The 14,575-nt window shown below is 42.2% G+C and overlaps 1 protein-coding gene across 7 annotated transcripts in view; it reads left to right on the top strand.

Annotated features, from left to right (window-relative positions):
• The first annotated feature begins 3,324 nt into the window (after positions 1–3,324).
• Positions 3,325–14,575, top strand: part of EXOC2 (exocyst complex component 2) — a 250,127-nt gene continuing 238,876 nt past the window's right edge. For 6 of the 7 annotated variants that reach the window (XM_036444761.2, XM_036444758.2, XM_036444764.2 and 3 more), the window contains exon 1: positions 3,325–3,439. The gene's annotated coding sequence lies outside the window, so the exon portion shown is untranslated. Of the gene's footprint in view, positions 3,440–3,650; positions 3,768–14,575 lie in introns of those variants that run through there. The other variant, XM_045584201.1, reaches the window with a different exon arrangement.

The raw sequence follows: 14,575 nt of genomic DNA, 5'->3' as shown, positions 1-14,575 counted from the left end.
CAGTTAGCACTGGGAGCTTCTCTGAATCACATCAGTCAGTCCAGTACCCTGCAGTGTGGCACCCTTCCACTGAGGTGGCACCACCCCTCAGTTCCACCCCCCCCCCCTCAGGGGTAAGGGACCTTCCATGCCCCTTGATCCCTGGCTGAGCCCACCTATGTCTTGGGGCCACTGCAGAACCCCTGTCTCTCTGCAGGTGAGGCAGATCCCTGCCCTCAGTCTCCCTGAACTGTGAATCTGTGTCCAGAGACCCTGTCTAGGTCTTAGCAACCCCATGCCTGTGATGTTCCCCAGGGCACCACGAGAGTGGCTAGGTGGCCTGGCCATTCCTCCTTGGGCACCGATGTAAGTTCCCATGGCTGCATGGTAGCAGCTAGGCTGGCCAGGCAGTGCCTCCCCAGGGCGCTGATGTCGCCCATGTTGCCAGGGCCCAGTAGGAAAGGCTAGGCTGGCCTGGCCATGCCTTCTCTGGGCACCTCAGGAGTGTTTAGGCAGGCTCCTGCCCCTCCTGGGGCCTGCGATGAATCCATACCCCTCCCATGGCATTTGGTGCTGCCCAGCCCGCCTCCCCGGCCAACAGACTGGTACCTTGTGGGTGGTGTCTGGCGCTGTCTGCAGGGCCTCCTCTGCTCCAATGGACCTGTGCCCCTAGAAGTGGGTCATGGTGCTGCCTGCCCTGATTGCTTATGCAAATTAACCTCCATCTTTGGTGAGTCAATTTGCATACTCGCTCTGGTTGGCTGGTGGGCATAGCAGAGTGATGTTTAATTTGCATATTACTCTTTTATTAGATAGGATATGTCAAAATATGTATTGTATTCCTTGGCACAGCAATGCAACCCTGCAAAATGTCATCCACAGACTTAGCTGTGCCTTTAGAGGCTATTCTAATGTTCTATCATTATTCTCTATCTCACAGCTTCTGAGTGTGTGATATATGGCACTGGATCTTGCGGTATTGCTCCCTTTCTCATACCTCTTTCACTCTAAAAGGAGTTCCTGGCCCCAGGTGATATCATGGAAGTCCCACAATGAAAAATCAGATTCTATGTATGCAACCCAATAGCAATGCTTGCCAGGGACCTGCAGGCAGGAAGACAAACCCAAACCTAGGATATGTAACAGGGTTTGTGGAAATAAACTTTATTGCCAAGTGACTGCCTGGTTTTCTTGAGGGAAGGTACCAGCTGCATACTGGCCACTGTACAAATAGTCATCCTGTCTAGATCTGCCATCTCTGCCACCATGCTAATCCATTCATAGTCCATTGCACAAATATGGGGATGATCCAGGACAGAGGCTGGTCAAATTTTCTCGGCACTGGTGCCCCTCTGCTGTGGATGCTCTCTGCTGGGCATTCATGTGACACATATAGATGGGCAAGATGAAATTTGTGTGTAGTGCATGTGTGAGTTCTTGGGGTGAGAGGTGGCAACACCCTCACCATGGTTATGTCACTACTTCATGGCTATGCTCCTCTCTACTCAACTGTAACTGGTCACTGCAATAGGTCTCCTACCTTTGGGAAGTTCTGGTCTGGAAGCAGGTAGCATATTCTTGATCACATAAAGTCCCAATGGCAGGTAAATTCTTCCAAGAACTTCACCCCCATTCTCAGCTCCATCCTGATGGCAGTAAGCACAGGCTTCTTCCTGATTCCTGATACTAACCTGGTTCAGAGCTAGTTGGGTGAATAACTTCCAAACCTCAAATAAATGTCTGGCCCCTATTGTTTCCAGCTCTCTTTGTAATGTGGAGTGACTTTAGGGTGACCATATATTGTCCAAACAGGGACACTTTTGACAGTAAAAGAGGCACTTTTGTTGATTAAACCAGGACAACAAACAAGATACAAAGTTATCTCTTGCAGAGTTGGATACCCTAGTTATCTGCCACCTTTTCCAATCTCAGTGGACAATTCCAGGACTACTATAAAAACCCTCTGAAAACCCTGTGACACAAGCTTAAACTCCATCATCCTCCATAATGTCATTTAAAAAAAATAGACTCTCAACTCCTTTGCTCCTTGCTCCTTCTGCCTTGCAAAACTCCAACTATAGTTACAAATAGTTTTCTACTAACTACCTACACCACAATGGCCAATACATACAAAAGCATGATGACTGGTTCTATTTTAAACTTATGTTAGGTCATTCTTGAGCTCCATTATGCCCCACTTGAGGCTCTTGCCTCTCAAGGGGATTGTAGGTTTCATGATTAAGGCCTTCCCTTTCCAGTAAACCACCTAACCCAGTTTCCTCTGACCTTTATAAGAGACATAAATACCCCACTTTCCCTACTCCAGTGTTTTTCAACCTTTTTTGGGCAAAGGCACACTTGTTTCATGAAAAAAATCACGAGGCACACCACCATTAGAAAATGTTAAAAAATTTAACTCTGTGCCTATATTGACTATATATAAAGTAATTCTCTTGAATAGGAATCAAATAAACACAAAGAAATTATTTTATAATTACTTTATTATGAAATATTAAGTAAACAAAATAGTGAAAAATTATAAAATTCTTGTCTTGTCTGCACCTACGGCACACCAGGCAACATGCCGCGGAACAGCGGTTGAAAAACGCTGCCCTACTCTACCCATCCTTCCATACCATTTTGGTCTCAGTCCTTTTGCTAGCAGATGTAATGATAAATTTATAATTCTTTACCCCTTTTGGCCTCGAGTTCCTCCGTTCCTACTTCGGTGACCTTAATACTTAGGACAACACATCCCAATTAGTCTTAGCACAGTTTTCTTAGTAATTTGTTTCACAATATCCAAGACAAAGGTTTCATTCTTTCTCTTCAAATTTTCCTTGCCCCTCATACTCCATTTTAAAGGATGATCCTGCTGCTTCTTTGGCTAATAAATAGAAGCAACCAGAAGAGTATTTTGTCATTTTCTGGGCACCACCTTCTGCCATCCTCACATCATTCTAAGTGACACATCTTGTCCTCTTGCCCTGTCATGGATTACCCACACACCAGCGAGACCCTGAACTGAGGTGACTGCCTGATGTCATCACCTTTGTACACGTAGGTGTGTTCACTGTGTTCACCGAGTTAGCTGAGTTTAAGCCATCAAAGCTCAGGCCTTGCAGGCTGCAGAATAACTTTCTCCTCCACAATTTCCAGGGTCCTGCTGAGTTCTGGTCATTCTAGCCCCTCTCCCGCCCCCCCCCCCCCCCCCCCCCCCGCGGTCCTCGCCCCGCCCCCGAGCCCTCGCCCCGCCCCCGTGGCCCTCGCCCCTCCCCCGCGGCCCTCGCCCCGCCAGGGCCCATCACAGACTCGGCGCTCGGCTGCCCGGTGCATCGACTCTCTCGGCGCTCCGAGAGGGCGGAAGTGGAGGCTGGCGGCTGAGGGTCGCCGCCGACAGCTTTTCCCGGAAGCGGCTGGGACACTGTGGAGCTGCTGGAGGGGCGGCTGGGAGGTCAAGGTACGTGTCGAACCCGGATGCCCTGGCGGCGGCGAGCCAGTTTCCGAAGAGACGGATGGGAGCGGCTGTCGGCCCGAGCCGGTTGTCCTCTGTCCGACCGGGAGGGGAGTCTGGCTGCCGCCTGCACCCGGTGGGGCCGGGCCTGGGACTCTGTCCTGCCCCCTGCGCCAGGGCCACCGAGTTATGTCTGAAGATATGTCTGTCGGTGCTGGGCGAGCGGTAGGCGCGGCTTGCACCCATGTGCCACAGGTTAGGGCTACACTGGGCATTTCCCAGGCGTCTGTCACAGTCGTAGCATTGCCAGCTGGCGGCTCCGGCTCCCCTGGAGGTAGGTGCTGTTGCAGAACCAGCCCAGAGCGGTGGGTGACCTGTCAGGTCCTATCCGCTGGAGCTGCCCGAGACCTGCCGCCGGGCTCTGGAGCCGGCTCCCCGCTCAGTAACTCGCCCACAGACCTGGCGGCGCCTGGCCCGCCCTCCAGGGACTTAGTATGCGGATGCTTCCTCAATTCCAACAAACACTTCTTGAAAGGAAATAAGCTAGTTTTAATCATTGAAGGCTAATCATACCAATAAGTAGGAGAAAATTTGTTTCATTGTTTTTCGAGTCTGGGAAAACTTAAAAAATACTCTAAAAATCAGCCACAGGTTAATGAAATCATTGGGTGCACTGTATTGGAAAGCTGCTATCAATTCAGGCTAATATGGATGGACCTATTTTCTAATAGTAACACTGTTTCGTTTGTGTTAGTATATTCTGGGCAGGCCCCGTGTACCAGACTATTAACAAAGGAACTGAAACCCAGAAACTTCCCCAGGGTCACTTGTGTACTCAAAGGTATTGAATCAAGGAGGATAATAGAAAGAGGATGATGTGTGCTTACTATTTAAATGTTCTGTTAGATTTAAAAAGAAACTAATTTTAAGCAGAGAAGCAGAGGATTCCCCATTGTAACTAGGTACAATGATAGGAAGTTTCACAAATGATTTTTTCCTTGTCAGGCATTTAATTTCCTGTACTGAACATCATTTTGAATATTCTCTTTTGAGAAGACCACTGTTATCCTGCTAAGTTAAGTTTACATTCCATATATTTGAGAGCATGTTATATAAATCTTATGGGAAAAGAAATTGATTGGTACTCGAAAAACTTTGCAAAGGCAGTCTTCTAGTAAAGGACTTTTGACAATTTCGAGGGTCAGGCGGGGTCAGGCGGGATCAGGCGGTAGAAGAAATGCTGCTCAGTTACTTTTTCACCCATTCTCTAGCTTACTCCTCTTCCTCTAGCCAGGATTCCTAGTTTAGCACTGACTGCAGAGTAGGAGCTTAAGTGTTTACTGAATGGATAATTTTTGGCCATCAATAAGTAGAGAGGATTTTGAAATGAACTAGAATGTGAAATAGCATTAATCATAGTGCTAAGGAGAATGCTAGAGTGTAGATTGTTCTTAGACTTCAGGGAACCTGGCCACGTGTCCCCTGGAGTGGCTGGTGAAATCCAGTGGTGTAGTAGTGTTCAGTTGTAATCACACAATTCTATATTTATGTTAATTTTAAATAATTATTATTGATATAAACACAAAGTAATTGTTAAGAAATTACGAATCTTGAAGGTGTGGACACACTTAGAGGTATCTTTGGACCTCATTTTGAAAATTACAGTCACAGGTATTTTGGGTTAGTAGTGAAAGCAACCACCTATGTGCTTTTGTAGCCTGGGCTGTTTCTTAGCCTCTTTGGGCTGCAGTCTCCATTTTCCTATAATTAGAAAATACATAAAACTAGATTATTTTTCATAGTTTTTTCTGCTTTGAAGTTTTCCAACTCTGAATCCTATAATCACTTAGCATTTGTCATATCCCTGTGTTATGACAAGTATTAGGGGCTATAGTTATTGCTGATATTTACATATCTGTCAAAAGATTAAGTTCTTGCTGGACAAGGATTAGCCTCAGTCATTTTTCTACCTACCAGTTTTAGCGTATGCCTGACACACATTGGGAATAAAATAATATTAGCTTAGATTCAGAAGGGGCATTTTTTCCATTTTAAAGAATAGCTAAAAACTAAACCATAGTATTGCCTGTAAGTAGAGCAGGAATTCAGAGAAGGGAACAATCTGTTGAGGTAGAGTAACTGGGAAGGCTTCATGGAAGTCAGAGCCTGGTGGGAAGGATGTGGCCTTCAGAGGGAAGGTAGATGAACATCTGGGCAGCACACCAGGACTAAAGGCCCACTGACTGGTAGGTAAGTGATGCATTTTGAATTATGGAGTGACTTGAAGGCCAGGAACAATAATTTGAAACTGACTGATTGGGCTCCCTCCTACCACTTTAAAATTATATTAGGTTTGCTCAAAAACTTGATGTACACTTATTAACATAATATGGGGGGTGGGACTTTACAGTTTGCTTTAGTTATGATTTTGGTTTTAGTAATTCCTTCTACTTACTATTTCTCACAGAAAATCTGGCTGCAATAATGGAAAGAACAGTGGACACCAGGATTTAGGAATCCTGGATTTTAGTTAATTAGAATATAAACTGCACCACGTGGACCCAAGCATGCCTTTGTTACCTGGAACAAAGTACCTGGCACAGAGCATAACTTTGTTACTTGGCACAAAGTCAGCATTAGTAATCACTGTGCAACACTGAATGAACTGCTATTTGCTAGTTGTGCTGCTTTTGGCAGGTTTAGCCCTTGGCTTCATCAAAATGAATTTTTTAGGCCTCTTTCACTTACATAGTTCAGTGGTTTTGGATAGTTTATGATTTTCTCTTTTAATATGTTTTTATATTGATTTCAGAGAGAGGAAGGGAGAGGGAAAAAGAGAGAGAAATATCAGTGATGAGAGAGAATCATTGATCAGCTGCCTCCTGTGGTTCCCTCAGTGGGGACTGTGCCTGCAACTGGGGCAGGGAATTGAACTGTGTCCTCCTAGTACGTAGGTTGGCACTCAGTCACTGAGCCACACTGGCTGGGCTATGATTTTCTTTTTATTGTTGATGTTATTACAGATGTTCTTTATTCCCTTCCTGCCTACCTCCCCTCTTCCTAGATGCCTCCCTTCTCTCCTTCTGGCTGCCACCACATTGTTGTCTGTGTCCAAGGAGTATGCTTATATATTCTTTGGCTATTTCTTCCCCTTCTTTCATCCCATCAACACCCCCCAACTCCCCCAAATCTCCCATCTGACATCTGTCAGTCTATACCATCTATATGTAAAAGCCTAAGCAACCATTTGACCCTTTGACTGTTTGACCAGTAGCTGTGATGCGCACTGACCACCAGGGGGCAGGCGCTGAACACAGGAGTGGAAACCACAGGCATGGAAACATGGAACAGACTGATGAATCTCAGAGCGGGGGTGGGAGGGGGGTGAGGAAGGGAGGAGGGTAGGAAAAGATTAACCAAAGATTTTATATGAATACTAGAGGACCAGTGCACAGATTTGTGCATGCACTGGTGGTGTCCCTTGGCCTGGCCTGTGGGTATCAGGCTGAAACCAGCCTGGTGCACGGATTTGTGCACCAGGTGGGTTCCTCAGCCCAGCCTGAGGAGATCCGAAACCAGCTCTCCAACATCTCCCTAGGGGTCCTGGGTTGTGATAGGGCACCTGGATTCTTTTAGATTGGCTCATGGTTATAATTTTGTTAACTATAATTTTGAGATGGAGCAGGAGAGAGATGATTATTATAGAAAACTGGACCAAAGAGTTCATGACCCTGTTGCTAAGACTTGTCCAACTTGTGATAGAGCTGCTGAGGAATAATAGAGTCTGAATTTATAGAAAACTGAAGGAAGTAAATTGCCATTCTTTAAAACCCTTTCTCTAATTTCTCTGGAAGATCTGTTTTGGGGCAAGTTCAGCCTAGCCTCAAGGATCAAGTCTATCCTTGGCTAGATTGAACATGACTCAAGGAAGATGTGGTGAAATCAATAGTTTGATTATGTTGCTGGGTAGCCTGAGATACTAGTTAAGTTTATGGTCAAGACTCAGTAGGTAGCTCTGCAAACAGATTTTTGTGGAGCCTTGAGATCCAAGTTGGCTCTGGACTGGATAAGTCTACCTAGTGCTTATCAAACATTAATCTGTACACAAATGGCTAAAATGTAGATTCTGACTTAGTTGGATTGGACTGAAGTCCTAAGATTCACCTTTCTGATTTGCTCCCTCTTGATGCAAGTTTGAGTAGCATGGAGAAAGATAGGTTTTGGGAATTTTTATTTTTTTGATGTTTTTTGAGGGGAAATTTTTACTATGGCTTCATCTAAGAAAATAGTGCTTTAACATCAGGAGGCTTTCCTTGATCTTCAGTGAGTCAGAGCTTCTATATTTCCAACACCTAGCTTTACCTGAGTTGAACCTCTGGGGACCTGCCAGGGTAAGACACATGCACACCGTTTTGTTCAGATTTCTTGTCTCCTATTTTAAAAAAATTCTTAATAGTAAAACAAATTCTAGACCTATCTTTGTGGTTAATTTTGTTGCTCTCCCTTAACTCCCTTAATATTACTGCTACTAGTTATTTTTAGTCTGAAGTTATGTAAAAATAGTACTTTGGAAAATTAAAGATTGTGACACAATGAAATATGGGAAAGTTATAAAATTAAAAATTTCAGATCTCTTTTGAATAAATACTTTAAATATACCCTGTGTGCTTCATTAAAGGAAAAGAGGCAGATGAGTTAAAACTAATATAACATAAATCTAAAAGAAAATGCATTCATTAAAGTAATTATTATAAATTATAATAGTTTTTAACTTTTACTTTAATAAAATGCTTTTATAATGGTAATTTTCTCTTCTGACCTGTGATGGATAGGAGGTTAATTGATGTTAAATGGATGCTTTGTTAATCCTTCATCAACTACTAAATTGGTATGGGGGAGTACAGGTCAAGGCTACATAAGGCCATGACCAGCTTGTTTTCTCTGGGAGGTTTTTTCCTTTCTCCATACCACACATTCTGTCCAGCTGTAAGTAGAGGAGACTCTGCTCTCTCTCTTCCTCCCTCCCCCTCACTCCCTTTCCTTTTCTCACTCTCTAATCCTCTCCCCCCCCAGCCCTCCCTTTTCCTTCTCCTTTCTCTGTGCTGCAGAGTGACAGCTTGTACATGTTGCGTGCAAGGAGTTCAGCTGGCGCTGTGTGGTCCCAGTGTGTGGTCTCCACTCAGCCCAGAGGCTACTAACAGGGTGGATGAGAGAGAGAGAGCAAGACTGTTTAATTTATTTCGGATGCTGGAATTGTGTCCAGAGTTTCTCCAAAGCTTGATTCCATATCTAGTAGCTTCAATCCCTTACAGCTGTGGAGCAATCTCAGCATTGCAACCAGACTCTCCCAACAGTCATTTTACATAGCATCTGCCTGTTTAAATCCCTCTCAGCTCAGAAATGTTAATGACACTGCTGAGTGCTGTGATTATTTTGCTTTCACTATGTCATATATATGGCCTTGAAGAAGTTTCATTTGAGGTAGAGCTAGAGAAGTAAAACAGGAAATTTAAGATAAAGTGATGAAGTTGATGTATTTTTAGAAATTGGGAAAGCTATTATACAAAATTTGGGTCACATTAATCCAACTCTGCTTATAAAAAAAAGTCTGGAGTTTCATGACATATTGTCATGTTTAACATTTTTAATAAGATTAACCAATTTAAGCTGACAGTTGATTCCTTGACCTTTTTGAGCATCTACATTGATTTTGGCATGCCTGTTTACTGTAGTTATTATATTTGTCAGCAGTAATAAATGGCTTATTTTATCATAAAGATTTAACAAGTTGAGACAAATGAAACTTTGTTTTTATGCAATAATGTACATTTAGAACAATATATTTCCCCCAATTCTTTTCATTACAAATGGCTTAGCAATAGCTTCTTGATTTTGTTCCTCTTACTTGTGAACATTCTTGTTGAGATGGTCAAGTAGTTTATATTTTAAGTAAGCATGTATAGATTCATTAATGGTAGACATTTTGCATTGTTTGTTCATTTTTCTGTCTTCTTAGCAGTCTTGTTGGAATGGAGTTTCTATTATTGATGTGTTGTCCAGGACTATAAAATCTAGGCCATTGGCATTTTCCAAAGGAGTTATTATGTGCAGGTTATTGTTGTTCTACTGCTTTTCCCGCTCTACCTTTAACCCCAAGTTTCAGTACAGTACTATGCACTTAACAATGGACATAAAATCTAAGAAATGAGTCATTATACAATTTCATATTTGCTCAAACATCACAGAGTGCAGTTACACAAACCTAGATGTTACAGCCTACTACTCATCTACTCTGTATGGTAGCCTATTGCTCCTAGGCTACAAACCTGTACAGCATGTTAGTATATTGAATACTGTAGGCAATTGTAACACAGAGGTATTTGTGTTTCTGAATATACCTAAACATAGAAAAGGTACAGTAAAAATATGATTATAAAAGATAAATTATGGTATACCTGTTAAGGCATTTACCATGAATAGAGCTTGTAAGACTGGCAGTTGTTTGTGAGTAAATGAGTGAGTGATAAGTGAATGTGAAGGCCTAGGACAAACATTATTGTACAGGACTGTAGGCTTTATATACACGACATTTAGGCTATAATACAATAAATTCATAAAACAACATGATTAAATCAAAGCATAGGAAAAATTATAATGTCAAGAGACATGGATGTAAAAAACTATGGCAGGAGTAATGCAGCATACTGTTTTACTGCAAACTTTTTTTAATAAGTAGAAAGAATACCTTCTAAAATAATTTAAAAAATTATCTTATCTAATAAAAGACTAATATCCTATTTAGTAAAAGACTAATATCCTATCTAATAAAAGACTAAATTGACCATACCTTCGCTACACCCACCAGACATGCCCACCAGCCACGCCCACCAGTCAATCAGAGCAAAGTGTGCAAATAAACCCAACCAAGATGGCTAAAGCCACAGAGAGCAGGCGGGAGGCTTGAGTTTCCCTGGCAATGGAAGAAGCCAAGCTTTCTGCCTGCCCTTGCCAGCCTAAGCCTCCACTCAAGGGTACAAAGTTTCAATTATAGAAGGTAAACAAATCTAAACAGAAATGGCTGTAGCCACGGAGTGAGCAGGAGGCTACAAAGTTTCAGTTGTATAAGCTACATAAATCACAGATACCAGGGCCTCTGCTTGGCTCGCCAGAGGTCGAGGCTGTCCTGCAAATCACCACAGGCCCAGGCCACCCCATACCCCAAGGAAACCCCTACCCTGATCCGGGGTACTCTTCAGGGCAAACCAGCTGGCCCCCACCCATGCACTAGGCCTCTATTCTATCTAATAAAAGAGTAATATGGAGATTGACCATCACTCCAACACACAAGATGGCTGCCCCCATATGGTCAAAGATCCTGCCCCCATGTGGACACAAGATGGCCACCACAGGATGGCCAGCAAGGGAGGGCAGTTGAGAGGGACCAGGCCTGCAAGGGAGGGTAGTTGGGGGCAATCAAGCCTGCAGAGGAGGGCAGTTAGGGGTGACAAGGCTGGCAGAGGAGGGAAGTTGGGGGTGACCGGGCCTGCGGGAAGGGTAGTTGGGCTGGACCTAGGCCTGCAGGGGAGAGCAGCTGGGGGGGGGGGGGGGAGGACCAGGCCTTCAGTGGAGGGCAGTTAGGGGCAAAGAGGCTGGCAAGGGAGCAGTTAGGCATCAATCAGGCTGGCATGGGAGTGGTTAGGAGGTGATCAGGCTGGCAGGCAGAAGCGGTTAGGGGCAATCAGGAAGGCAGGCAGGTGAGCAGTTGGGAGCCAACAGTCCTGGATTGTGAGAGGGATGTCTGAATGCCCATTTAGGCCTGATCCCACTTGGATCAGGCCTAAAGGGGCAGTTGGACATCCCTGTAGGGATCCCAGATTATAGAGGGTGCAGGCTGGGCTGAGGGACAACCTCCTAATGTTCGTGAATTTCGTGCACTGGGCCTCTAGTAGTATAATAAATGCATAAACCAGTAACAGTCACTATTATCAAGTACTATGTACTGTACCTAATTGTATGTGCTATACTTTTATACTACTGGCAGCTCAGTCAATTTATTTACACCAGCATCACCAAACATATGATCAATAATGCATTGCATTAAGACATTACAAAGGTTAATAACATCACTAGGTACTAGGAAATTTTCAGCTTCATTATAATTTTATGGTACCACTGTCAATTTTATATACGTTTGCTATTGACTGGAACATCATATGCCACACATGATTATAAATTAAGTCAGTTTACATCACCGGGTGTGTATAGCCTTCCTCTATTCCCTCACCTTTTCAATCCTGGCTGTAGTTTCTTTAGTCTCATTTGATCTTGAGTCAGAAGATTCAGGAATTTAATAGTGTCAAATGCTTTTTTATTTTTTAAAATTTTATTTATTGCTTTAGAGAAAGAGGAAGGGGAAGAGAGAGGAAGAGGCATCGGTTTGTTGTTCCTCTTATTTATCCATTCATTGGTTAATCAAACCTGAAATCTTTGGATGATATACAAACCGATGCTGGAATTGGCCAGCCAGTTTTTAAATATTTTTTAAAAAAATGTTATCATCCTGCATTCTTGCTTCCATTTTTATTTGGTTCTATGTTTGTGGTGATAATGATAATTAGTTCTCTAATTCTGAAGCAAAATTGGTATGTTCACAAAGTTGTGCAGGTGTCACCACTTTGTTAATTCTAGAGCATTTTTATCATCACTCTACAAGGAAACTCTGAACCTACTATCAATCCTTTCTCATTACCCCTCTTTAGCCATCACTAATCTACTCTCTCTAATAGATTCATACATCATACAATATGTAATTTTATGTGTCAGTTATGGAAAAATATTTGCATAGTGGTAATTAGTTTATATCTTTTACATTACCCTATGCCTTTTACCTAGTAAGTGAAAATTGTGTGTGTGTGTGTGTGTGTGTGTGTGTGTGTAAATATATTTTTTTATTTTTAATTTTTTTAAGTTGTTATCAAAGAGGAAGGGAGGGGAGGAGAGAGATAGAAAATCAATGATGACAGAGAATTACTGATTAGCTACTTCCTGCATGCCCCACACTGGAAATTGAGCCCACAACCTGGGCATGTGCCCTAACTGGGAATTGATCTGTGATCTCCTGGTTCATAGGTTGATGCTCAACCACTGAGCCACGCTGGCCAGGTACACACACACACACACACACACACACACACACATATATATGTCCCCAAAAATGTGTACACACAAATTAAATAATTATAAAAGTAGTGTTTACTAAAATTCATTTCATTTAAAAAATTGAGCTATTAGCTGTTAAAGTATGCATATTTTTTTGGGACATAAATTACAGTTATCATGAAATAATCATTATAAATAGAATTGAAGGAATATTTTGGAAACTCACAGATATTTAATAGGAGTTTTGAAATGCTTTAGGCCCATGGTCAGCAAATTGTGGCTCACCAGCCACATGTGGCTCTTTGGCCCTTTGACTGTGGCTCTTTCACAAAATACACGGCTTGGGCGAGTCTATTTTGAAGAAGTGGCATTAGAAGAAGTTTAAGTTTAAAAATTTTGACTCTCAAAAGAAATTTCAATTGTTGTACTGTTGATATTTGGCTCTGTTGACTAATGAGTTTGCCGACAACTGCTCAAGGCTTATATTTGCTAGAAATGCCACATGCATGTATTATCTGTTAGTCACCCAGCTCTTTGCTTTAGTGATAAGTTATGTAGGATCCTATACCAATTGTCTTGAGTTTCACCAATGTCATTGCTAATTTGTTTGAGATTTGATCTGAAACTCTAAAGAGAAAATCTTGATTGAATCAAATTCCTCCATGTTTGTTGATTTATTGATGATAGCCATTCTGACAGGTGTGAGGTGATTACACATTGTGGTTTTAATTTGCATTTTCTTGATGACTAGTGATATTGAGCATCTTTTCATGGGTATGATCGAAAAATAATGTGTCTTTTTTAGAGAAATGTCTATGTCCTTTCTCCGTTTTAAAATCAGATTATTTGTTCTTTTGATGCTGAGCTGTATGAGTCTTTTAATATATTTTGGATATTAATCCTTTATCAGATATATCAGAGGCAAATATGTTCACTATTCAGTAGGTTGGGTTTTGTTGATGGTTTTCTTTGCAGTGCAAAAATTCTCTAGTTTTTTATATGTGCTTTTTTTTTGTCTTTGCCCTAGGGGATATATCCTGAAAAATATTGCTAAGGCAGATGTCAAAGAGTTTATTACCTATGTTTCCTTGTAAGAGTTTTATGATTTTAGGACTTGAATCTATTTTCAGTTTATTTTTGTATATGGTATAAGAAAGTAGTTTAATTTTTTTCATGTATCTGTTCATTTTTTCAACACTATTTATTGATGAGATTGCCTTTATCCCATTATACATTTTGACACATCTGTCATAGATTAATTGACCTTATAAGAGTGGATTTCTTTCTAGGCTCTCTATTCTGTTCAAAGGATTTATGTATCTACTAGAAGCTTGGTACATGAATTTGTGCACCAATGGGATCTCTCAGCCTGGCCTGCGGGATTGGGCCAAAACTGGCTCTCTGACATCCTTTGAAGAGTTCCGGATTGCGAGAAGGTGCAGGCCAGGCCAGGGGACCCCACTGGTGCATGATTGGGGCCCAGATGGGATTCAGGAGGTTGACCATCTGGAGAGGGCTCCAGGGTGTGTCCTGCTTGTCTTGCTCAGTCCCAATTGGCTGGACCCCAGTAGCAACCTAACCTACCAGTTGGAGCTGTTCTCTCTGGTGGTCAGTGCATGTTATAGCAAGCGGTTGAGCGGCTTTAACATATCATTAGTATAATATACTTTGGTTGAACAGCCAACTGGTCGGCCAGACACTTAGCATATTAGGCTTTTATTTTATGAGATTTTTATGCAAGTACCATGTGTTTGATAACTTTAGCTTTACAATATAGTTTGATATCAGGTAGTGTGATACCATCAACTTGATCTTTCTCAAGATTGCTTTGGCTATTCAGGGTCTTTTGTGGTTCCATATACATTTTAGGATTATTTGTTCTGTGAAAATGCCATTAGAATTTTGTAGGGTTGTATTGAATCTGTCGGTTGCCTTGGGTACTATGGACATTTTACCAATGTTAATTCTTCCTATTTATGAGCA

This window comes from Pipistrellus kuhlii, unplaced genomic scaffold, assembly GCF_014108245.1.
Source record: "Pipistrellus kuhlii isolate mPipKuh1 unplaced genomic scaffold, mPipKuh1.p scaffold_m20_p_2, whole genome shotgun sequence".
Classification (NCBI taxonomy): domain Eukaryota; kingdom Metazoa; phylum Chordata; class Mammalia; order Chiroptera; family Vespertilionidae; genus Pipistrellus; species Pipistrellus kuhlii.
This window is presented reverse-complemented; position numbering and strand designations above follow the sequence as displayed.